This window comes from Mytilus edulis, chromosome 10 (genome assembly GCF_963676685.1).
Source record: "Mytilus edulis chromosome 10, xbMytEdul2.2, whole genome shotgun sequence".
Taxonomy (NCBI): domain Eukaryota; kingdom Metazoa; phylum Mollusca; class Bivalvia; order Mytilida; family Mytilidae; genus Mytilus; species Mytilus edulis.
Genome location: NC_092353.1, coordinates 70,144,792 through 70,170,737, shown reverse-complemented (window position 1 = coordinate 70,170,737; position 25,946 = coordinate 70,144,792). Strand labels below are relative to the sequence as shown.

General features: G+C 31.4%; 2 long non-coding RNA genes across 2 annotated transcripts; both read left to right on the top strand.

Moving 5' to 3' along the window:
• The first annotated feature begins 5,394 nt into the window (after window positions 1-5,394).
• On the top strand, window positions 5,395-11,551 carry LOC139492536 (uncharacterized). The gene is made up of 5 exons (XR_011656884.1): window positions 5,395-5,489; window positions 6,823-6,890; window positions 7,502-7,627; window positions 8,822-8,946; window positions 11,464-11,551. It is a non-coding gene; the product is annotated as an uncharacterized lncRNA (long non-coding RNA).
• Window positions 11,552-13,155: 1,604 nt separating this feature from the next.
• LOC139492535 (uncharacterized) lies at window positions 13,156-15,965 on the top strand. The gene is made up of 3 exons (XR_011656883.1): window positions 13,156-13,266; window positions 13,996-14,108; window positions 15,902-15,965. It is a non-coding gene; the product is annotated as an uncharacterized lncRNA (long non-coding RNA).
• Window positions 15,966-25,946: the final 9,981 nt, after the last annotated feature.

Sequence of the window (25,946 nt, the reverse complement as noted above, 5' to 3'; positions counted from 1 at the left end):
TTGTCAGGTTATCAAAGATTGCATATTTTGGCTTTAATATTGATTCACTTATTGGGTCTTTGCATCGAAATTACACATATTTATTCTAAAACAAGTTGTTGGCATGACATGGGTTATGTTCTTCTCATATATTTCATGATGGTATAATACTAAACCCCCTAATAGGAGGGATTTTGCCTGATATTCATATGATGAAGTCATAATCTTTCAATCAGTTTAATTGAGGTCTGGAGCTGGCGTGTCAGTAACTGCTAGTAGTCTATTGCTTTTTATGTATTTATGTTTTATTGTCATTTTGTTTATTTTCTTTTGTTACATCTTCTGACATCGGACTCGAACTTCTCTTGAACTAAATTTTACTGTACGTATTGTTCATGTTGTTATGCGTTTACTTTTATACATTAATTGGACGTATAGGGGAGGGTTGAGATCTCAAAAAGCATGTTTAACCCCGCCGCATTTTTGCGCCTGTCCTAAGTTAGGAGCATCTGGCCTTTGTTAGCTTGTAGGATTTTAAATTCTAGTTTCTTGTGTATTATTCGGAGTTAAGTATGACGTCCATTATCACTGAACTAGTATACATATTTGTTTAGGGACCAACTGAAGGACGCCTCCGTTTGCGAGAGTTTTTTTCTGCATTAAAGACCTATTGGTGATCTTCAGCTGTTGTCTGTTCTATGGTCGGGTTGTTGTCTCTATGACACATTCCCCTATTCCATTCTCAATTATACATCATTCATAGTCTTGCATTCAACATTGCACTGTCTTCCGTACCAGTGACGTGGCCGTTAAAAGTCTTCAGCCAGAAATCGTTTGTTTTGCATCCCTTGCAATAGCCAGCAGACAACGAGGCGGGTTTTAATGATAAATCTCTCCAGCAAGTGTTTGAGGCTTAACAAATCTAGTACATGTGGACAGGTACAGATCTTGGATAGTTTTTGATATTGTTCGATTTGCTTCCAGTTTTCGAGGAGCAGTAAAAGCAACAGTAGTATATCGCTGTTCAAACTCATAAATCCATGGACAAAAAACAAAATCGGGGTAACAAACTAAAACTGAGGGAAACGCATTAAATATAAGAGGAGAACAACGAAACAACACTACAATGTAAAACACACAGAAACGGACCACGCAACAGACAAAATCCCACGAGAATAACAAATATAACATCAAAACTAAATACATGAATTAGGGATAGACAAGTACCGTGACACGTCTTATCGCAATGTGAATTTACACTAAAAAATAGGAGAAAACAAACGACGCAACGTTAAAATGTAACACACACAGAAACGAACTATAATATAACAATGGCCATATTCCTGACTTGGTACAGGACATTTTTAAAGAAAAAAAAATGGCGGGTTGAACCTGGTTTTGTGGCATGCCAAACCTCCCCTTTTATAACCATGTGATATATAACATTAAGATGACAACTCAACACCACAGGACTACAATATAAATAAATTGGAGAATACAATTGACAAAGAAACACACGAACAACAGACAACAAAAGGCAACAAGTTGAAAATTTTAATACGCCAGAAGTGCATTTTATCAACACAAGATGTACTAGTGATGCCCAGATACAAAAGTTTGAAAGCCGAAACAAGCACAAAGTCGAACAGCATCGAGGACCAAAAGATCAAAAAAGTTGTGCCAAAAACGGCCAGGGTTTTCTGTTAGTTACCAGAACATCCTTATCATTTAGAACAATTTATACTTTTGCAAACAGTAAATTTATAAAATTAATAAACACAAGCTGTACATGATAGAACTGAAATATTAACTAATTACAGGAAACAACTGAAATTATTTACATAACCAGACATTTGCAACACAAAATGTAGACACATCCGAATATGTTTAAACCTCAACGCCAAGTGACGTCATATTTGAAATTGTAAAAAATGACAAAAAAAATGATGACGTCCTTTGAATGAATAAGATAGAACTAGGACTGACCCAAGATTACATTTGAACTAAATACTGATATTGCACTTAATAACAATGCACATTTCAATATTTATTAATAGCAAACTAAGGCAGCAATTAACTTTATTATAAAGCTATGTCCGGTATGTTTTGAATCTCACTTCAAACGTAAAATATCGCACTGATTACGTTGAACAAAATGAAATTTAATAAATGAATGCGGTGATAACTTATCAAGTCAGTACCATCATCGGGACTCTTTTGTTGACCTTCTTGTCTTTGCTTTGTACACGTTCATCTCGGCTGAAGTTGTCTGCACGAGAGAAACCGTTATCAATAACATTAAGAAAGGAAATGGGGAATGTTCAAAGAGACAACAACCCGACCAAAGAAAAAAACAAGCCGATGGCCATCATAGAGTCTTCAAAGCAGCGAGAAAATCCAACATCCGGACTCGAGCTTCATCTGGCCTCTAAACAAATAAATGTATTAGTTCACTGATAATGAACGTAATACTAAACTCTAAATATATTGATGAACTTAAATTAAAAATCATTGCTAGAACTCTAACAAAGAATAGAGGCTCCTGAATTGGGATAGGCGCAACAAGGGAACGTCTTTTTTTCTAATTTTTTGTAGGCGCCATTTTGTTGTATCATTGGTGGTGCAAATCCGTTTTATTTTATAAAAATATTTGCAAGCATAGTCCGATAGATACATGGAAAATTCCGCTGACGATATAATTAGAAATATATTGATACGAAGTAAGAAAGATGTTACACGTACAATACCAAGAAATATATAACTAGCATAATCAATTATATTAACAAAGAAAATGTTGCATACTTAGCTTTTATATTTGAATCTAATAAAGTATTATATCAATATCATAATGAAATATTATACTAATACAGATATGAAATTCCATAGTTTCTGTTAACCATACTCCACATATACCTCAAACGAAACATATTTATATTTATGATAAGATATCATATTGAAATTATGTGAAAGAAATGTCCTATCAATACCAGAAACATTTATTGTATTAAACGGAAGGAACACAGCTTGAGAGGTACATGTATGTGGTCGTCTGTACCACATATCAACTTAGCCAATACCTTCATCATGAACCCGTCGCTCAAACATACTTGCCTACTTTGAAGATTGAATATTTATCGTATGTTAAACCTATACCAAACCAATTACAAACACGTTTTTCAAGATCTCAATATAAACAAATTTGAGGTGTAAAATACCAGATTGCACCTTTGCTTTTTTATTTATTCACATATAATTCAAGTAGCCACGTTCCTAATAGTGACCTTAACATTGTCAATAAAACTTCTCGGCGAAATGTGTTCTAAGAAGGCCGAAACCCATCAATTTGAATCACCAAAAAATACTATTATAATAAGAATAATTTTATGCTATTAGCTAAAAGAAAAATAAAAGGGACACATGGTCAGAATAATTTAAATCTGTGAGGTCGTTGGTGTAAATCAGAATTTAATCTATCTATAAATACACATCCTAGCCGATCTTTAATTATTTCAAATATTGCTGCGGTGTCTGTATGACAAATAATTTGTTGATCTCGCAGACAAAGCTCTACACAACATCTCGTTTGTGTATGTTAATGTCATTACATATACTGCTTGATAACGAAACATGTTTTTGTATGTTTCTTTGGAATTTCAACAAAGACGACGATCTAGATGTTGATTTGTTTTTAATTTAATTACTAACTGTACAAACAACATTATATCGCTTGGTTTTCCAATTTTATCATTTATTTTATTCTGATTCGCGTCCCACTGATGAGTCGTGTGTAGAGAAAAAGCACGACTAGCAAACTGTTATCTTGATGATTGCTAAATCAAGAAATACTATTCCTTATTCTGAAAACGTTACTTTCAGATTTGTAAATAAGTGACCTATAGGAAGCAGATAATTTGATATGCCATTTACATGTATATATACGTCTATAAAAGGAACCAACTGGAAAACTGAAAATGTACTGGAACGTCTAGCAAAATAATGAAAAATTAGTATATAATAATATCTATATGCATATTATTTATATTTTCAGTGTTTTTTGAAAAACACATGTGAAATTTTGCTGATGAAATCATAATTAATATATTGATGACGAAGTAAGAAAGATGTTACACGAACAACATCAAGATATTCATAATGTGCAAAATCAATTATATTAACAAAAGCAAACAGTGTTGCATAATTAGCTAATATCACCAAGTATTTAAATTGCTTTTATATTTGAATCTATCAAAGTATTATATCAATATCGGGATTAAATACTTTATTAATAATAAAAAAAAATGAAATTCCAAAGTTTATGTAAACCACTTGTTTGAAGAAAAATATGTATCTATTTTATCATATACATATACCAAATCAATCATAAGTAATATGTTCAATTATAAACACATTTTCAGGATCTCAATATTTCCGACTTCCAGTGTAAACATTCTGATTGAAACTATAAAAAAAGATGTGGTATGAATTTCAATGAGACAACTCCTCACAAGACACCAAATGACACAAAAATTAACAACTATAAGTCACTGTATGGCCTTCAACAATGAGCAAAGCCCATACCGCATTGCAGCTATCAAAAGCTCCGAAATGACAACGTAAAACACTTCAAACGAGAAAACTAACGGCCTAATTTATGTACAAAAAATTAACGAAATACAAATATGTAACACATAACCAAACGACAACCACTCAATTATAGACTCCTGACTAGGGACAGGCACATACATATATAATGTGGTGGGGTTAAACATGTTAGCGGGTTCCCAGCCCTCCCCTAGTTATCAATTGTATGTTTGGTTTATTCAATTTGACATCTCGTTGGAGTTGAGCGCCCTGGGTGTGTCGTTTTGAGAGGAAAGACGAGTCTGGCTAATGTGTATTGTCTTTATATATTTTGTCTTTTTTTGTTACATATTTGTTTGTTTTTGTGGTGATTATTATTGTAACACAATGTTTACTGCTGTATCCCTATTTTTTCAGTTTTGCCTGTTTTGTCTGTTTGTTTTGTTCACACATTGTGGTCAAAGTGATTAAAGTGGATGCGACTGTTATACAAGCAAAGGTTTAGCTAGCTATAAAACCAGGCTTAATCCATTATTTCTTTTAAGACAAAATGCCTCTACCAAGTCACGAATATAACATATGTTATCCGGTTATTTGATGTGTTTGAGCTTTTGAATTTGTCATTTGATTAGAGCCTTTCCGTTGAATTTCCCCTGAGTTCTTATTTTTGTTTGATTTTACTATTTGCTGATTAAATTACAATATCCATAAATAATTGAAAATAGTTTAGTGACAGTTAAAGCTAGTAACACGTTTAACAATATTTGCTTATTCAGTCAATATTAAGACAGAAAACCAACATATGTCACTAATCGATGTTTTAAATCACACAGAACATTCACCAATCCTTTTATCTAACTTAGTATTTAAGTAGCCACTGTATTTCAAAAATCATCTTTCTATCTACGACTCTGCTATTTCACATTACGGTAAGTTTTCAATTATTCTCGTACAAACGATATTCTAGTTATTTGAATTTGTTCAATACAATTTAAAAAAAAAGGTAATACAATGAAAACTGGTTAAACCGAAAACCTGTATAAATCGAAAACCTGTATAAACCAAACATGCTGTTAACACCGTCATACAAACTGTTAACGTTGTGAATCTGATAAAACCGAACATCGGCTAAAACAGAACAAAATCTTAAATTACGAAGAGATTCGGTTTAAACATGTTTCAATATAACAGAGTATTCCATCAGATAAATTTCAACTCAGCAAATTGTCAAATGTGTAAGACTAAAAATACAAACTTTACTAACGGTGAAAAATAATAATTAAGTCATATTTAAGAGTAAATCAATTACGTTAGCCTACAACATATGGCTTTGTTGTTTACAGCCTAGTAACAAATATATATTCTGAATTAGCTAGTCCATTGTCAAGCACTTTTCGGGTTCTGTTATATTTCGGTTACAGAACAACTTCTCTGAAGTACTATATGTTGATATTGCACAACATATACTTTTCTTTATATTAGATTATATAAAAAAAGGAATTAAGTTTTATTTAACAATAAGGCGTACCAAATTTGTAAATTTGCGGATGTTTTCTTAACCTTAAACTTGACTGAATATAAAATATTGAATTTCAAACACGTTTTGACAAATAATATTGTAGTCCTTACAATAATGGCATTCAAAATAGAAAATCAAAATGAACAAAAATTAAAAACCAACAAATCAATACAATTCCTAACACAAATAATTCAAGTTTTTTTTTTTAATTTTGATAGTCCGATTACCCACTTCCGATTTTAACACATAGAAATGGAGTTACCGTGGTTTTGATAAGTAATGCTCGTTATTAACATATTTTGAAAGCAAAATCATAACAAATGAAATGAGTACAACACACATCATCCAAACCCTTTTATTGGTAAGTTGAGACTTTAATTTAAAAACTGTTACATGTTTTTGGAACTTGAAATTAGCGATCAAAATATAACATTTAATGCATACAGGCTCACTGCGCTTACTTCTGGTTTACGGGTCTTTCTAAATGATTCCACATTTGTAGACGAAACTCGCGTCTGGCGCAAATATAAAATTTCAATCCTGTATGGATAATGAGTTTATTTCTAAATAACCTGGAATCTTAATTAAATAAAGGCAACAGTAGTATACCGCTGTTCAAACTCATAAATCCATGGACAAAAAAACAAAATCGGGGTAACAAACTAAAACTGACGGAAACGCATAAATATATAAGAGGAGAACAACGACACAACACTATTAATATAGACGAGTTTTCATTTCAGAGTTATGATGAAGTGTTGTTGTTTGATTGTTTTCATCTTTTGCACAATTGATGTGTCAAATGGCGGCCGTAAGTAACCTTTATGTTTAAAACGCTGTAGTGAAGAATAAAGATTAAGCTGCTAGACTCTCTCATAATATAAAAGGTACGATCCTTTCACTCTGATCAAACGTTCTGCATTCGAATGCCAAACGAACAGACAAAGTAAGAACCTTTTTATATACTTAACAGATATTCTATCATGTTAACACAATTATCTACCATTTGTTTTTATAGTAATTCAGGGACAAACACCTTCATATTACAACGATATTATCAGTACTTTTTGTTGAGCTACGGATCTGTACAAAATTGTTCAACACTACTTTCCTAGGTAAATAAAGAACAATAAAAAATCTGTATTTAGGAAGAACTAATTTTAAACTTTCTACGCAGAGTTACGAGCATCTCCAGCAAATTCAGTTAATTTTATTCATGAGAAATCATAACGCAACAATAATATATACACTTCTTCTTGAAAAAAAATACAAAACTCTTATTTGTGTCCTATATTCAACATGGTTAAGCAAATCATTTTGAGAAATAAACAAATACTTTGTATCTATATTCCTATTGTATTATGTTAACGTATATATCAAAGTAAATCATGCTATATTGTATCTGAGTACTGTACTATTCAGTTCTTTCTGGAATATGCCACTCTTCCAACGGTACCTGTGGAAAAAAAGGTGTTCCATGTAATGAGACTTTCGGATCTGAATGGACGTATAACGGAAAATGCTGCAATGAACGACCATGTTGCAAATGTAAGTAGACAAATAAATCAGGCGATAGATTTTGTCACTGTATATCAAATCGAATGAAATGTAAAGGAAACTCACAGACATAGACTTTTGGGGAAAAAAGAAGCCTGGAACAGTTTGTCATTCCCATTTCTGAATTAGTTTGTACAACCAACATCGACAATGATGGCGTTTTGTACAACCAACAAAGACTTTTTTAATTTTCCAAGCAATTAATGAATGTTGTTTCAGATGTGTCCTTAAATATTTCTTTATGTTAACATTTTCAGATTATTTGTTTTGTTTTCCTTTTGATTTGACTTTACTTCTGCATGTGTTTATTTCGCATTCATTTTTATATTGATGAATGTCGACTTACTTTCAACTAAAACGACGATTGCTATTTATTTATCAAAGGTACCAGGATTATAATTTAGTACGCCAGACGCTCATATCAAAATAGTTATTAAGGAAGTTTGCTCCTCATGTTTTTTAATTTTTGACAAATATTCGGAATCCTCTGGTTTTATCCATGTAGTGCCATTAAAATAATTTGCCCATTAACCCCCTATTTTTTGTCCATTATTTGATTAAACATAGTATAAAATATCTTCTTTGAAAATCTTATAAAATCCTTGTTATTTTTTCAATGTTTTTGAAAGAAAAAAGGTTTCAATGTTGAATATAGGGAAAGTCTAGAGAGAATTATTTCCCACCAAATTTTCAATCGCTTATATCTCGAAAACGAGCACACGGACCCATAATTTGTTTTGGCTTTTTTAGTTTCTTTGTTTATATACTATCAAAATATAAAAGTCTTTTAAAAAGCTTGTTATTTTGACATAGAGTAGCGAACACCCTTAAGCCAAACAAGTACAAGTTGAAGAGCGTTATCATAAATACCGCACAAAAATTATAAAAAAAAATTGTGCAAAATGCAACTAAAGTTATCTATTTCTGGGTTATGAAAATCCTTAGTTTTTCGTAGAGTTTAAAGTTTTGTAACAGGAAATTTATAAAAATGACCTTATAATTGATATTCATGTGAACACAGAAGTTCTGACTACTGGGCTGGTGGAACCCTCGGACGCAAAACGTCCACCAGCAGTGGCATCGACTAAACATGGGGCTCCTTTTATAACGTTATTGTAATTACGCCATCGCTTTATCTTTTTTATGATTTAACTTCGATTGTATTAAAATTGTATTCTTTTTTAGTTTTAAAAGCGCCATGTGTTCCAGAAACTTGCCCAAAAGGGTTCAAGCTATTATCAAACCAACCAAGTAGTGCTAATTGTTATAACACTAGTGATGCTAATCGAGTTACCTGGAATACAGCTGCGGTGAGTTTGTTAGTGAATCCCCATTTGCAAGACTGTGTCTGTTTCTTTGAAAACAAACAAGAATCAAAAACCATAAACAATAAACAATACATTACTTAATCTGTAAGCAGACGATAGTATTAATATAAGATTACAATACAGGTAACTATATGTTTAATATGTTGATCAAGTGACATATCAGAATTCCTAATTCCTGACTTAAAAAGTTTTTCTACAGTGTTCATAATTATGTCATTGTATCTGTTTTTGATTTATAGAGTACGTTGTTGAAAGTCCGGTTAATTTTTCATATTTAAATACCATGTGACGTTTTAAAAGAGGGACGAAAAATACCAGAGGGACAGTCAAACTCATAAATCGAGAAAAAAACTGACAACGCCATAACTAAAAATAAAAAAGACAAACAGACAAACAAAAATACACATGATATTACATAAAACTTAAGATTAAACAACACGAACCCCACCAAAAACTGTGGTTGATCTCATGTGCTCCGGAAAGGTAAGCAGATCCAGCTTTAAGTGGTGTTGAACGATGCCGAATTATTTGGATATAATTTTATCTGAATCAACAATGATATGTTGATAATAGATTGTAATAGTACTAGTACAACCAACTAACTGAAGGGTCTTTGGTGTAATTCTGACTCCCCACATACCTTTTTCATATTACCGACTTTTGACCCCGGAAATTAATATTTTCGACAGGTTACCTTCTCTGTGGTAGAATATCCTGTAAACCGGTCAAGCAAGAGCTAAGAAAATAAGCAAATTCAAAATTTAAGCGAAAATTTACTGTTTCTATACACGACTCTATCCGCAAAAAAAAAACAGTTAACCCCCGCTCCCCCAACATTGCACCGATTATATATTTGATTTAGCTTCTTATGGTTGCCCCTTTATTGCCTGAATATCAGAATATCCTACCACAGTGGAAACTTGTCAAAACAATTAAAAGAGCCCGGAGTCAAAATTCGGTTTTCGTAAATTAGAGAAAAATATAGCATACATACATCTGGCCAATATACTAGCTTTGTTAAGTGTATGGAATTAATATAATGTCACTTCTTCGTACTTTGAACATCGATATTATTTTCTTTCTCCTTTTATACTGTATACACATCACACCTCTGGCACTTATACATAAAGAACACGAAGTGTTATCGAGCACCAATTTTATAGTTTTATTGTTGATATATATTCACCCCACGTGTACCAATTTTCAGGATAGTTTTGTTGCTATACAAAAAAAAATATTGGTGTTCCTAAACGGAAGGTAATACAGACAAAAGAAGTAACAACAAAATTATTTTCATTTAGCTGTGTATAAAATTATTGCAAATGGCTGATTGTTTTCAGGTTTGAAGTCTTTCTGAAATTATTCATCCCTTATTATAATTCTTTTGTAATTTTATTGTAGCATAGATAAAATTAATTTGTTCTGTGTGTGTTCATTTGTGTTACTACATCTTTTGATTGAGTAAAGCCATTTCAATAGATATTTTATAGTGTGTCTTTCTATGTTGTAATACTCACCTATTGGTTCAGATAAAGGTAATGGTGCGGTACCATTTAAACGTTTAAATCCGCTGCAATTGTTTGTACCTGTCCTAAACAGGAACCAGATGTTCAGTAGTTGTCGTTTGATGTTTCTGTTCTTAAGTGTTTCTCGCTTCTCTATATTTATATATATATATTTGACCGTTTGAATGGTTTAACACTAGAAGTTGCTTGGGGCCGATTATAAATTGCTGTTAGGTGTGAGCCAAGGCACTGAGTTGACGACCGTACTTTGACCTATACTGGTTTACTTTTATAAATTGTGACTTGGATGGAGAGTTATCTCATTGGCACTCATACCTCATTTTATATCTATATACAGATTTATAGAAAATTTGTCATTCGTTGAAGATTTAATTTCGTGGTTCATCTATACCCACGAAATCTGCGAAAATGAACGAAATGTAAATATGATAGGAATGTCATCTACGTATTTGGCACAACTTTTTGGATTTTGTATCCCCAATGCTCTTCAACTTTGTACTTGTTTGGCTTTATAATATTTTGATATGAGCGTCACTGATGAGTATTATGTAGACGAAACGCGCGTCTGGTGTACTAAATTATAATTCTTGTACCTTTGATAACTATTTACACCCTTGGGTCGATGCCACTGCTGGTGGACGTTTCGTCCCCGCGGGTATCACCAGCCCAGTAGTCAACACTTCGGTGTTGACATGAATATCAATAATGTGGTCATTTTTATAAATTTGCTGTTAACAAAACTTTTAATTTTTCGAAAAACTAAGGATTTTCTTATCCTAGGCATAGATAACCTTAACCGTATTTGGCACAACTTTTTGGATTTTTGATCCCCAATGCTCTTCAACTTTGTACTTGTTTGGCTTTATGATATTTTGATATGAGCGTCAATGGTGAGTCTTATGTAGACGGAACGTGCGTCTGGCGTACTAAATTATAATCCTGGTACCTTTGATAACTATTTACTTAATTTAAGGATATTTGTGCCTCGACAGATGGTGCCTACCTGTGGAGACCGAACACTGCACAAGAAGCCAATGCTGTTCAAAATGAATTTAATATTCGTAAGTTGAGAATGTATTTTTAATTATTTTTAAATGAAGTTTTTCCGTAATCATGAATTACATAATAAAAAAAAAAACAACTGTGATAATAAAATAATTAAATTCGTTTCGAAAAATGTGACAACGAATTTGATTAGTTATAAAGTTTTACAAATATTAAAGATGTTGTAACTAGCTCCAAAAATTTATGATGACTATTTTATTCTGTGAAAACAATTTTGTATTTCATGATAACGATTTAAATCGTGATTTCGACTTTGATTAATATTTTTGTTAGGTCCTAAAAAGGCTTTCGTTTAACGATACAATATTATTTTTTCCTAAAGACTTACCAAAACGTAAGATAAAACAACTGATATATCTAGTTTCCATTGGTCACATCTTGAAAAACTAAAGAAGGTTTACAAAAACTGGTTACAACTTGAAAATACTATAAATTATGATTATAATCTTGTCCTAGCTATAAAATCAGGTTTAATCCATTTTTTCATACAAATAATTTACCTAGCTAGATGCGGCAAAGATTATAACAGTTCACATAGATGTTACTCTTATTTTTGTTAATTACAACCTCAACATAATTGATTTATCTTGTTTCTTTAAAAATTCTAGTCAGGAATATGACAAACTAGGGATTTAGTTTATCAAGTTTTAAGGACTTAATATTTTTATCAAAGTCGGTATTAATGTTCATACCTTTCTATCTTGAATACGATAACGTTTGATCCAATATTGAAAATTTCATGTACAGATCTGTAGGGGCATTCAGACCTGGTTTTGGCACAAGAAAATAAATGTTTGATAACTATTTAAAATTGGCACATAATGTTTAGAAATACATAAGGTCAAGAAATATAAAAATAAAACAATAAAGTTTTTTATCTGATGACGTCAAAATTACTTCATAATATTTACTGTAATTCACAAAAACGATAAAAAATACAGAATGTACATGTAAGCAGTTTCGATCTTTATTTTCGCCGTGGAAACCTCGTGCGCTGCCAAGAAACAATAAAATAATTTAACAAAAGCTTTATTGTAACTTTTGACATAATCTCACCAAATATAAAGCTGTTTCATAGGTGCGCACATACTTTTTCAATCTAAAATATACTTAAAGTTTGATAAAAACGACGAAAATTATAAAATTTTAGAAAATATGCAATCAAGTCATGTATTGTTACCATGGTAACTTGTTTAATGCCAAATTTGTTTTGTTTATCTGAATACCTTGAACCTTAGTCAAGTTTTCAGATAATTAAGAATATGTATGAAAACTGTTAAATTTGCAGTAATTTTTTGACCAAATAAGGGGCTTTTGATGAATATTTAGCATTCAAATTGCATTATTGTCTTTTTTCAAGAAAATTTGTACAAAATATATTATGACGTTATCAAAACAAACGTCATTTAAAAAACAGAGAGGTCCATGAACTCGTTTTCAAGTTAAATCAGTTTGAATGATAAAAAATCAGTCGAAAAATGCATCTTTTACCGATATATGTCACAGTTTGACGTCGCATATTTATTTCTATACCTTTCTTCCTTTATTTACTGATTTTCGATGAACATGATGAAGCTCATTTACATTTAATTCTTTACAGCCGTTGGAGATATTATATGGACTGGTGCAAATGATATTGACAACGATGGAACCTATACATTTGTCATAGAAAATGGTCCCTTTTCATTTAATGAGCTTCCATTTGGATCAGGTAAATTTTATGATAATTTAGCAAAAGTATATACACCAAAAGTCGATGAGACAGCAAAAAAAAAAAACAACACAAACAACTTCGTCATCTACAGGACAGTACATTGTATTCAACAATATATGTGTATAAAAAGGTTGGGAAAAATTAATAGATTAATAGTGTTCAGCACTTTCTCATTTGGTCGATAACAAGATAAAAGAATAAAAACGAGTAGTTATTTTTTGAATGTGATCTACCTAATTGCACTGAACTACGGATTTGTACTTACATTTACAACCAACATGTGCCACTAGTTGGGTGGAATCTCCTTACCCTTCCAGAGCACCTGACATCACCGCTTGTTTTTATATGTTGTATTTCGTTTACTTTTGTTTTCTCTTAGTAGAATTCCGTTTTTTTCATTGCATTGTGAATAGATAAAAGAAGATGGATATAAATGTCAATGAAAAAGCTCTCCAGCCAAGTCACAATTTGTAAATATAAACTATCATTTGTCAAATTACTATCTTCAACACGGAGCCTTTGCCCACTCCAAACAACAATTACTAAAGTTTGTTTTTAGACTAATGGGTTTGACGATCGTTTTGTATATTTTTTTTTTTTTTTTTAACTTTTTCTAATACAATCACAATCCGATTTAACTCTTAAAATGGTATCAAACAATTGAAATTATCCCTTTTGCGTTATTTAATACGAAATTCAAAATTAATGTTCGGTAAATTATTTCAGCCTTTGGCTTTGGTACAGAAGTCTGTGTGAACATTGTGAACTTCTTCGGTCCATGGGTTTGGGAACGATTATCCTGTACCTCTACTAATCGCTACATATGCGAGTATAAACTAGTAAGTATACTCCTTCGTTTAGCCTTTAATTGGAAATATTATATTGCCTTAACAATATTAATATATAGCAACGACATCATCATGCATCATGGAAACTTCAGTTCAAGTCACAAATAGGTTACAATCGCCTGACATTTGATCCACATATATAAGGTTTTATCGTCCTTCCCTACGCCTATATCACCCTGTTCTGTCACTCCGTAGTAATCGTAGAAAGGCTTCAAAACGAGACCAGGCATTATCAGCGACGTCACAATGTGAGAGGAAAAGTTATCAGTGACGTCACAATGCGAGAGGAGACGTTATCAAGCTTGTTTTAATCATGCTTAAAACTGTCTTAGGAAGAGGGAAAAGACCAGTAATAAAACGAAAAACAGATAATCGGGATTTTGTCGTATAGCTATCGTAAAATATCAGCCACTCGACGTTATCATGATAATGTGAAACTTTTAAGCTCGTTCGCTGCGCTCACTCGTAAAACATGTTTACATTGTGGCTCGCGGCTGATATTTTACTATATCAATGTGTAGAAAACCCGATAATCTATACTTATTTAGAAATAAGATATTTATACTCTCTTTGTATAAGGGTTTTTTGCTACACAACCCTGGTTAAGAAAATTTCTAAAGCCATTCGGTAAGGAAAACATGGTTTACCTCGATACCATTGTTTTTGTCAAATGCCACTTGTAAGCATGAAATAGCTATTTCAATTCTAACAATTGTTTTTTTAATCCATTTCGATCTCGGAATGTTAATTGAAGACCAATTGGAGGACTTCTGCTGTTGTCTGTTCTTTGGTCGGGTTGTTGTCTCTTTGACACATTCCCCATATCCATTCTCAATTTTATTATTGTAAGCAGGTATCCTACATGTCATATGAAAAGTCTAGCTGAGATCTTTTGAAGTTACTTTATTTTGAGAAATTTGTACTTCCAATCTGCCATGGTATTTGCTAGCCAATACCCTGGCACATGGAAGTCCATCGTTACAAATACACCAACAGAGAACAGAAAATCTCAATATAGAGAAAATAGATGAAAAATACCATATCTCTCATCTAATCGAAATACGACATTTCATCGCACTTTTCTGTGAATCTACACTACGAGAATTTCTGATATCAGTGCGTAGGGTATATACATATATATATATATATAAAGCAAGTTGTACAGATCTAACATTGTTGGGTTGATGTTTAGACGAGTTGTATATATATATAAATATATATAAGTAAACTTTACCACTTGATGCATTTTCAGATTCATTACTCCACTACTTCCTGTTTACAGAAAACTTGTATACATTTGATACATGATAGCGATGTTTAAAATTTTCATCAAACTTTTCGTAGGAACTACAATTCAAGGATATCTAAAATAATTTGTTTTAGGGTTAATATTAATCAGTTTTATCATGTGAGGCGTTTTCAGATTCATCACCGAACAACTTTCTGTTTACTGAACACTTGTATCATTTCACACATGATAGCCAAGTTGAAAATTTTAATCACACTGTTCTCATGAACTATTATATATTATTTCTGAATTTTGGGTTAAGTCGTTATATAAGTTAGTTGAACTGTGTGATGCGTTTTCGGATAACTCACTTTAAACCTTCCTGTTATATTTGTAGCCAAATACTTTAAGCGGGCGATTGTATCATTAGTGAGCAGATTCACTTGTTGACAAATATTTTCTAACCTATACAAATATATATCATGAGATCTAAATTTTTAATTCAGATATTAGTTATATTTATGTGTGTGTTGATTTATAGTATTTTGTTTTTCAGAAAGTGTGTCCGTAGAGAGGATATAGGCCATTGCAGTACTTGATGTAATAAAATTGTAAAAGATGATTTTTCTTTATCTTTGGAAAACAACATAGAACGGACATATCAATGTTGCACCAAACCACAAAACAAAGATTGACAACCTCCCCCCCCCCATCCCCCACCTCCACCAAATGAAAGCCCAAGCAAAAAGAATCAACTATGAAAGTGATCAGTTTTATTTCCACTATGGCATTGGTTATTGTGGTCATGTCATGCAGATATAAGTGTTTCGCTTGATACCAAACACCTTGACTTGACTTAATTTGGCTCGTTTAATTTTCATAACATTTTGAAAAAATATTTGCTTTACAGAGTTGAGGATCATCGAGGATCTAAAATTCCCAAACGTTATGCTAAATAAGGCAAAGGTAATCTATGCCTGGGATAAGAACATCCTTAGTTCGAAAAATTCATAATTTTGTTAATTGTTAACAAGAAATTTATAAAATGTCAATATAATTGATATTCATGTCGACATTGAAGTGATTACTACTGGGCTGGTGATATCATCGGGGACGAAACGTCCACCAGCCAACCACACACGTTATCGAAAAAAATCCTTATCAATAGAACGTATTTAAAACGTTCAGCTGATGTTTACAGAGTTGTCGCCCTGTAGTGTACCACTTTAATCGAGGAAAAATTCAAAGAATTGTGGTCAGACGATAGCATACATTCGTAAGCAATGTTGACACGTATTTTCTAAAAGGAGAAACTAAGCCATGATTGCAATTGTAATGCTGTCAATGGCAATCATCAAACGTAAATGCCACATGTGGAGCAGGATCTGCTTACCCTTCCGGAGCACCCGAGATCACCCCTAGTTTTTGGTGGGGTTCGTGTTGTTTATTCTTTAGTTTTCTATGTTGTGTCGTGTGTACTATTGTTTTTCTGTTTGTCTTTTTCATTTTTAGCCATGGAGTTGTCAGTTTGTTTTGGATTTATGAGTTTGACTGTCCCTTTGGTATCTTTCGTCCCTCTTTTAAATCGAAACCCTTGGTGCATAAAGCTTCTTCATAGGCAACACACTAAGGGAAAGCAAAAATAGAATCTTTGAAAACTTAAAGACAAATAATACATACACGAGACCTGCTGGAATAATTTTAGACAAAAAAATGGACAGCTAGAATTATACCTTTTTTCTATTTTTTTCTATCAGTGTATGTTCACATGTGTTAATATGTCTTTTGATTGAGTAAGGGCATTACAGTTGTCATTTTCGAGTGTGTCTTTCTATGTTATAATGATACACTATTGTTTAAGATAAGGGTGCATGAAGGTTGGTACCTATTGCATCTGTTTGCACCTGTTCTAAGTCAAGAATCTGAATCTCAGTGGTTGTCGTTTGTTGGTGTGGATTATAAGTGTTTCTCGTTCTCGTTTATATATGGATTAAACCGTTGGTTTTCTGATTTAAATATAGTTTTACACTTCTCTTTTTGGGGCTCTTTATACATTGTTATATCTTGCTGTTTGGTTTAATGCACGGCTCTGTGTTAAAGATCGAACTTTGACCTTTAATTATGGTTTATTTTAAAAATTGTGACTTGGATGAATAGTTGTCTCATTGGAACTCATATCACATCTTCTTTTATCAAATTGATATCAAAAACTCGTATCCAATCTTTTTAAGATGGCCCAATCATGAAGCCTTCACTATCGCAAACTCTCTTTTAAAAGCAACTCAAAATCTATTTTTTGCATTGATACACATTTCCGGTTAATTCATTGTTCTCGTGGGTTTTTTTTTTTATTAGTTTGAGTCGTTGATATTTGATAGGTTTGAACACTCGTATTTTAGCTTGCTTGTATGAATTGAAACTTTATCGTTGATACTTTGGAAAATAAGTACATGTGATGGATTTTTACTCTCGGCATATGACGATGATACGAGATAACATTCAAAACTATGGACGTCAAGTTGGTTACTTATTCCCTATTCCCTATTCGTTACCTATTCCCTATTCGTTACCTATTCCCTATTCCCTATTCGTTACATATTCGTTACCTATTCCCTTTTCCCTATTCGTTACCTATTCGTTACCTATTCCCTATTCCTTATTCGTTACCTATTCGTTACCTATTCCCTATTCCCTATCATTACCTATTCGTTACTTATTTCCTATTCCTTATTCGTTACTTGTTCTATTTTTAATATCCTTCCCCTTTTTTAATTGTTTATACTCTTATATCTGGTAATAGTTCTAAATTTGTTGAGGTAATATGATCTTTTGATGACTTATTTATATGTGTTTGTGCTCAACCGATCCTTTTACTTTATGTTCGATACTCATTTGTTCCTTATTTGATCTTTATACGTTCTACCTTTTAACTGCTTTATGTCCGTATGTTTGAAGATGGATCTTGGTTCGAAGGGATGAACTCATCGTGTTAGCGCTTTCATAAAAAAAAAGATGTGGTATGATTGGCAATGAGACAACACCCCACAATAGACCAAAATGACACAGAAACTATCAACTATAGGTCAATGTACGGCCTTCAACAATGAGCATAGCCCACACCGTGTAGTCACCAATAAAAGGCCCAGACATGATAATTTCAAACCATTCAAACAACAAAACTAACGGCCGTATTTGATATACAAATAAATAAACGGAAAACAAATATGTAACACAAAAACAAACGATAACTACTTAATTTCAGGCTCTTGTCTAGCGACAGGCACATACTAACATAATGTGGTGGGGTTAAACATGTTAGCAGGGTGTACATCGTTTCGGAGCATGCTATTACCTTGTTTAATTCGTTCCATCACTCGCATATAATTCGCATATAATACGTGTATCATACGTTGTACCTTTTAAAACATGATTTTCAATTGTTTTGTTGTTTCTGGTGGTAGATTTAGGTTCTTAGAGGTGATATAACTCTATAAGCGCATATGTACCCGTTCCAGCGCTCGGATAATACCCTGTTAAGTATTCGTTACTTATTCGCTTTTAATACATTTGTTGTACGTTGCACCTTTTAGAAAAGGATTTTCAATTGTGTTCATATCTCTGGTGGTAATAATGTGTTCTTATAGATGAAATATCCCTATTAGCGCGTAGGTACCCGTTCCAGCGCTCGGATAAGACCCTGTTACTTATTCGTTCCTTATTCGCTTTTAATGCACAGGGTATTCGTTGCACCTTGAAATAAATCGTTTTATAATTGTGTTCACGTCTCTGGTGGTAACAATGTGTTCTTACAAATGAAATGACCCTTTTACTGCGCATGTACCCGTTCCAGCGCTCAGTTAATTCCCTGTTACCTATTCGTTACCTATTCACTTATAATACGTTTGTTGTACGTTGCACCTTTTAGAAAAGGATTTTCAATTGTGTCCATGTCTCTGGTGGTAACAATGTGTTCTTAGAGATGAAATGACCCTATTAGCGCGCATGTTCCTGTTCCATCGCTCGAATATATCGTGCAGGTTTTCAATTAATATGTACATATGCAGACAAACTATAGACTTTAAAAAGAGATGACATCTTTAAAAACAACCAAACAACTTTCTGCTTTCATAATCACTGGTAAAATGAATAGTTTGTTATGTTATATATATATATATATCAATACATTTAGAAATGTTACAAAATTTGATAAAAAGTATAAACTACACATGTATTCTTTAAATATTTTCACACTTTCGAAATCTATATTTTCCCTTATTTCTTTTTTTTTATTTTTTTCAACAGTCTTGACAGTATTCTTTTTTTGTGTGTGCCTAGTTTGAATGAGCAATTTTGGCACAATGATAGATATAGGAAGATGTGGTGTGAGTGCCAATGAGACAACTCAACTTAAAATTCTTTGTTACGGTATCAAAACAAATGTTACGGCCAGAAATCGCCTTTAAATTGTAGCCAACAAAAGACACAAATCAATAGTAAAATTTTAGTGTCTGTTTATATATAGTTGTCATGGAAGATTCTAGAACAGTCTATAATGGAACATCCTAGAAAGTTACAACAGAAGTTTCTAGTAAAATGTAGAAGTTTATATAACGCATGTTTTATTAGGATCATTCTGGAAAGTTCCAATCATTCTGTAATTGTTCCAGAGATTTCTAAACTGCACAGTTCTAAGATTATTCTGTAAACAACTATCAGGCCACACAACACAAATCAGGCCAACATACATAAATACAATAATTACAATATCATAACACAAAGAAACCAATTCCATCACAGCATTGCATTTACATATTTATAATAATAAAACTACATCAAAAAGAAAAATTACTCTTTATTTAATTAAGGTATTAGGGAGCAGGAATACTGATCAATCTTGTTCTTTTGGATAAAATAAAACTGCATTTTAAAGAACTAAAACAATATTAGATCTTTACCATTGGATGAATCTTGTAATAACGAAATGTGATGAATAGTTTGATATATCAACATTAATAATTACAATAAAGACTGAAAGTAAGTGTAGATGCAACATATCAATAACCTGTAATAACAATAATACATAAATTAATACGATTTCTTTTTTCGAATAGCCAAACAAAACTCACAATTAAATATGCTTTTGGAAAAGATAAATATTGATATTTTGTACAACACAAACCAATAATTAGATCTTTACCATTTAATTGGTCTTATTATTGCTACGAATCATGATGAATAGTTTGGTGTTAAAATTACTATTTACGATAAAGACTAAAATAAGGTGTAACTGCAACATATCAATAACCGGTCACTAGAAAAATTACACATCTTAACACGATTTCTTATTTCGAATAGCCAACTCGCAATTAAATGTGATTTTGAAAAAGATAAGAACGTTATTTTGTACAACTAAAGAATAATTAGATCCTTTCAGTTAGATAAGTTTTATTCTTGCTAACAATTATGATGATTAGTTTGATGTTTCAACATTAATATTTACAATACAAACTGAAATTAAGTGTTACTGCAATATATCATTAACAATTCAATTTAATTCAATTCAATTCAAATCTTTATTGCCATAAAACTACATATTTATAATATGTGACACAACATAACAAAATGAAAATAAAAAATAACTCCAAGATCATAAATATACATAATAAAAGTAAATGTTTCAATATTCCCTCAGTTCAATAGGCTATTTTAAAAAGGATCCTAGCTTATTTACCTGAATGTGTGAAATTGGGTTGAGTATATTTGTTATTTTATCTATGTCATTTGAGTTTATAAAGTGAATATTCTCATTTATCAAAAAATCAAACTAAACTTTTCAATTACTATGGTTTCTATTACAATATAAAAAGAAATGAATTTCATCTTCAATTTGTTTACAGTTTTTGCATAATCTTTCTTCTCTTGGTATTTTAAGAGTCATTCTCTGTAAAAACCAAAAACATTCATGGGACTGTTCACACCATTGTCACAGATTTTCAATATCTTTTCAATATTAAGCCCATATGATGCCCTGATAACAAAAATAACTTTCATTTTTGTTTTTGGGGTTTCTGTTGCCATGGTTACAGGTCCCATATAGATAAATTTCAAAATGCATCCTTTTTCAACTTTCATTATTTTTAACAAATATACATTTTTAGCCTAAATCATAGGTATACTGAACAAATAAAGGTCTGGAATAACACATTAAAGTAAACAGACATTATCTTGAATCAATTCAAAACATTAAAACTTGTATCTGAAAAGTGCCGATTTTGCATTTTTTGAAACTGCTGAAAAAGGCTATTTTTAGTAAATTTCAAAATGATTTTAATTTTTTTCCCAACGTCACATTTTATTGTTATGCCTCCAAATTAATCTTCATATATCACTCTTTCACCAAGAAAAAAATTGGGTGTGTGTTTTTTTTTGTTAAAAAAAAAAATTGTTCAAAATTTTCTGAAATTTGTCAAAACTTGAAATTGCATTGTGCAGATTAAAAGAAAGTAAGTGGTTATAATCGTCAATTTCAAAGTTTTTCTTATTTAACTTTGTAAAACTATACTGATTAGGAATTGTTTTGATACACAACTAATATTATTCATAATAAATATCAATTAGTTGCTACTCAAAGTCCTGTAACTAAAAAAAACGGACAATCTTATTTTCACCAAAAAGTATACAGATCATTTGACCATTATAAGAAACAACTATATTATATTTCATGAAATTTCGATAAGTCCTTCTCAAGTTACGGTGCAACATGTTAACGCCGGACAGACAGATGGACAGACGAACAGACGGAGGACATTTGTATACCATAATACGTCCCCAGCATATAAAAATGCTTTAACCAATTTGCATAGATGGAACCAAGATTGATACAGCTCTGAATTTGGATTGTGAATAAACATTTGACAATTAAGCTATTATGATTCAATATACAAACTCTAAATAGATTCAGCATGTCAAAGAACTCCAAGATTTCAATTTTTGTTGAAATCAAACAAAGTTAAATTTTGGAACTTGATGTGGATTAACTTGAAAACTTGGCCCATAATCAAAAATCTAAACACATGTTTAGATTCAGCATATCAAAGAACTCTAAGAATTCAATATTTGTTTAAATCAAACTAAGTTTAATTTTGGACCCTTTGGATCTTAATGTAGACCAATTTGAAAACTGGGCCCATAATCAAAAATCTAAACACATGTTTAGATTCAGCATATCAAAGAACCCCAAGAATTCAATATTTGTTAAATCAAACTAAGTTTAATTTTGGACCTTTTGGAACTTAATGTAGACCAATTTGAAAACTGGGCCTATAATCAAAAATCTAAACATATGTTTAGATTCAGCATATCAAAGAACCCTCAGAATTCAATATTTGTTAAAATCAAACTAAGTTTAATTTTGGACCCTTTGGACCTAATGTAGACCAATTTGAAAATGGGACCCAAAATCAAAAATCTAAATACACAGTTTGATTGAGCGTATCAAAGAACCCCAGGAATTCAATTTTTGATGAAATCAAACGAAGTCTAATTATGGAACTTTTAAACCTCAATATGGAAAAATTTGATAACAGGGCCCAAAAATCACAATACATGCTTAGATTCAGCATGTAAAAGAACCCCTTAAATTTATTTTTTGTAAAATTCAAACTAAGTTTAATTTTGGACCCTTTGGACCTAATGTAGACCTATTTAAAAACGGGACCCAAAATTAAAAATCGAAATACACAGTTAAATTGGGCTTATCAATGAACCTCGAGAATTAAATTTTTGATAAAATCAAGCTAAGTTTAATTTTGGACCCTTGGGACCTTATTAATGTAGATCATTTTGAAAACGGGATGCAAGGTTAAAAATCTGAATAGACAGTTATATTTGACATATCAAAGAACCCCAATAATTCTATTTTTGATAAAATCAAACAAAGTTTAATTTTGGACCCTCAATGGACCAATTTAAAAATGGGACCCAAAATTCCAAAACTTAATACATGTTAAGATTCAGCACATAAAAAAAAACCAAAATTCAAGAATAAAATCGCATTGAAAAGGGTCAAGAAATAAGCAATTCATACAAAGTAATAGAAAAGTATTTTTTCTGAGTCATGTTTCTCCCTATTGCATAGATATTTCTGATTAGAAGAAAAATTTTGCTCTAATTTTGGCCAATTTATGTTATAATCACTTGTAACCATTAAAATTGGTATTAAGTATAGATTCCCAAATGATTTTGACTGGAACTGGACAAAAGATTGTTTATTAGATAAATACCCCCCCCCCCCCCTTCCGTTTTGCCAAAAGAAGGGTGATCCTATATATATAGCTAGTTTGTGGGGGTTGAGTAAAATGTTTAAACACATTTTTAAAATATTGATTGAGAAATTGTTGTTGTTGATTTACAAGGCAAAACACTTCTCAATCTGTCTGTCTAAATAATACCTGTGATAAAAATTCCATGCTACTTTTATAAGTGATGCTGTTTCATTCACTGAAATTCTTGCCTGTGTTACATCTGACACTCTGAAAAATAAAAGGTTCCTGATGACTTCATGTTAAATTGCTATTTCCCCTGTTTAATTCTGAGGAATATGTCAAATAAATCTGGTTTTGAAAAGTTAAAAAAAACAGAGGAACATTTGTAACTAAAATAAAACTCAGTTATGGGCACATAGAATATTGACTCTGAGTGATCATAGCTGACCTATACTGTTTTTTTCTATGTTCTTTGATCTCTAGTACAGATATTTTTCATTGGCAAGTATACAGCAAAAATATTTTATTTTTGCAAGTAATAGTTTCTAGTTTCTGGGGGTTCAATTCTAAGCAATCACTTTATGATTATGATATAACATTTGCTTTCTGTACACCTTTCCATTAACAGTTTGCATTGATAAAATTTCTTTAAATGAATAAAATTGAGAGTGGAAGATTTGTTACAATGATTTCACAACCTTAAGGATAATGGATGTCAGCACTTCTGATTGTGACAAATTTTACCTTTGAACTGATGAGTTATGGAACTTTGTTAAACGGAAAATATCCCTTATGTTAGATGTCTTGGTACTTGTATTTTATATTTGTATATTTACACAACAATTAAATTGATTCAGCTTATTTAAATGGAGAATAAAAATAAAAATCAGCAATATAAACAGCAAATAAGTTTTGTAATTTTTGTTAAATGCTTATTTTTTCAAAGACAAAAAATATACAGGTATAGTATCATTTGTTAAATAAATTAGGTGCAATTTGTGAAAAGGATAGGACTCTCCAATATGATTTGTTTTCTAGCCTTCCTGCACGACTCAGCGAATGTAGCAATGAGTCTCTATCCTGGTATGTGAAGACTTTGTATGACATATATCATAATATTATTACTAAACACATGCTGAACCTTTTGTGAAGATACATGGATTACTTTTAAACAATATATTATTATTACCTCATTTCCCCTTCAAGTACTGCATCATTGACATCTATTCTTATTTTCTTTAGAAACAAAGCACAACATGCTGGAAAAAATTATAGCAATTATTTATAAAACTACAGTAAAACATTGAAACAAGTTCTGTGTTAATCTATACATGTATTGCTGTTCAAGATTTATTAATATTGCATACCAATTATACATTTGTTCAAGTGAAAGGTACTTAACCATACATAGATGTTCAACAGAGTACTCATCTATTTTCTATCATTATACAATTTTTTCTAGAATATTTTTTTTTCAATTTAACTTTTTTGGGGAAGCTGGTTATTTACAGCTTCAAAACATTGTTAAAAGATACTCCTTATTCAGGATGTTTTAAAAACCCTATCAAATCTCAGGTTGGGGGAGGAGGGATATTGAATACACATCTAATCTTGGGTCTGGGGGTGGGAAGGGTGATATTGGATGGAAATCAAATATTTATATTTACAACCATGGTGGTATGTAAATAGGAGTTTTAAATTTTTGACAATTTTACAGCTAAGTACTGTTTTGAAATAATTATCAAATAATTCATAAATTGTAAAAATAATAGATTAAACCATGCACTCATCCTTAAATTCAGGCTCCTAAGTGGGGAATGTTGATACAGTAGTCAATTTTAAAAATAGTATCAATAATTGTTTCACAGGTGACATAAAATATAAAGGCTTAATAGGGTTTACCAAACAAAGAATAATTAATATAATGCCCAATTATTGAATTAAAAAATAATTATGAACATTATGATTGGAGATAAATAAGCACACATAATTAAAATAGAGAATAATGGGATCCCAAAAGTAAGAAGAGTAACTGTGGCAAACAAAATAATAAGGTAATACAACATGTACAATATAGATTATTAATCACAGAATAAAGGACAAACATTGAAAAGAAATCAAATTATTACAGAAATCTAAATTTTAATATAAAATCATTTCCTGAGAATTGTACAGAATAAGTATTTGTTTTAAAAATAATGAAAATGTGTAAAAAGTAGATGATACATAACAAATTAGAGGACCCCAATTCTTACACTCATGAAACTGAAAGGAGGTAAATTAAATATCTGTTTTGAAACTAATTTAAAACATAGAAAGTGCTCCTTATTTTCATTA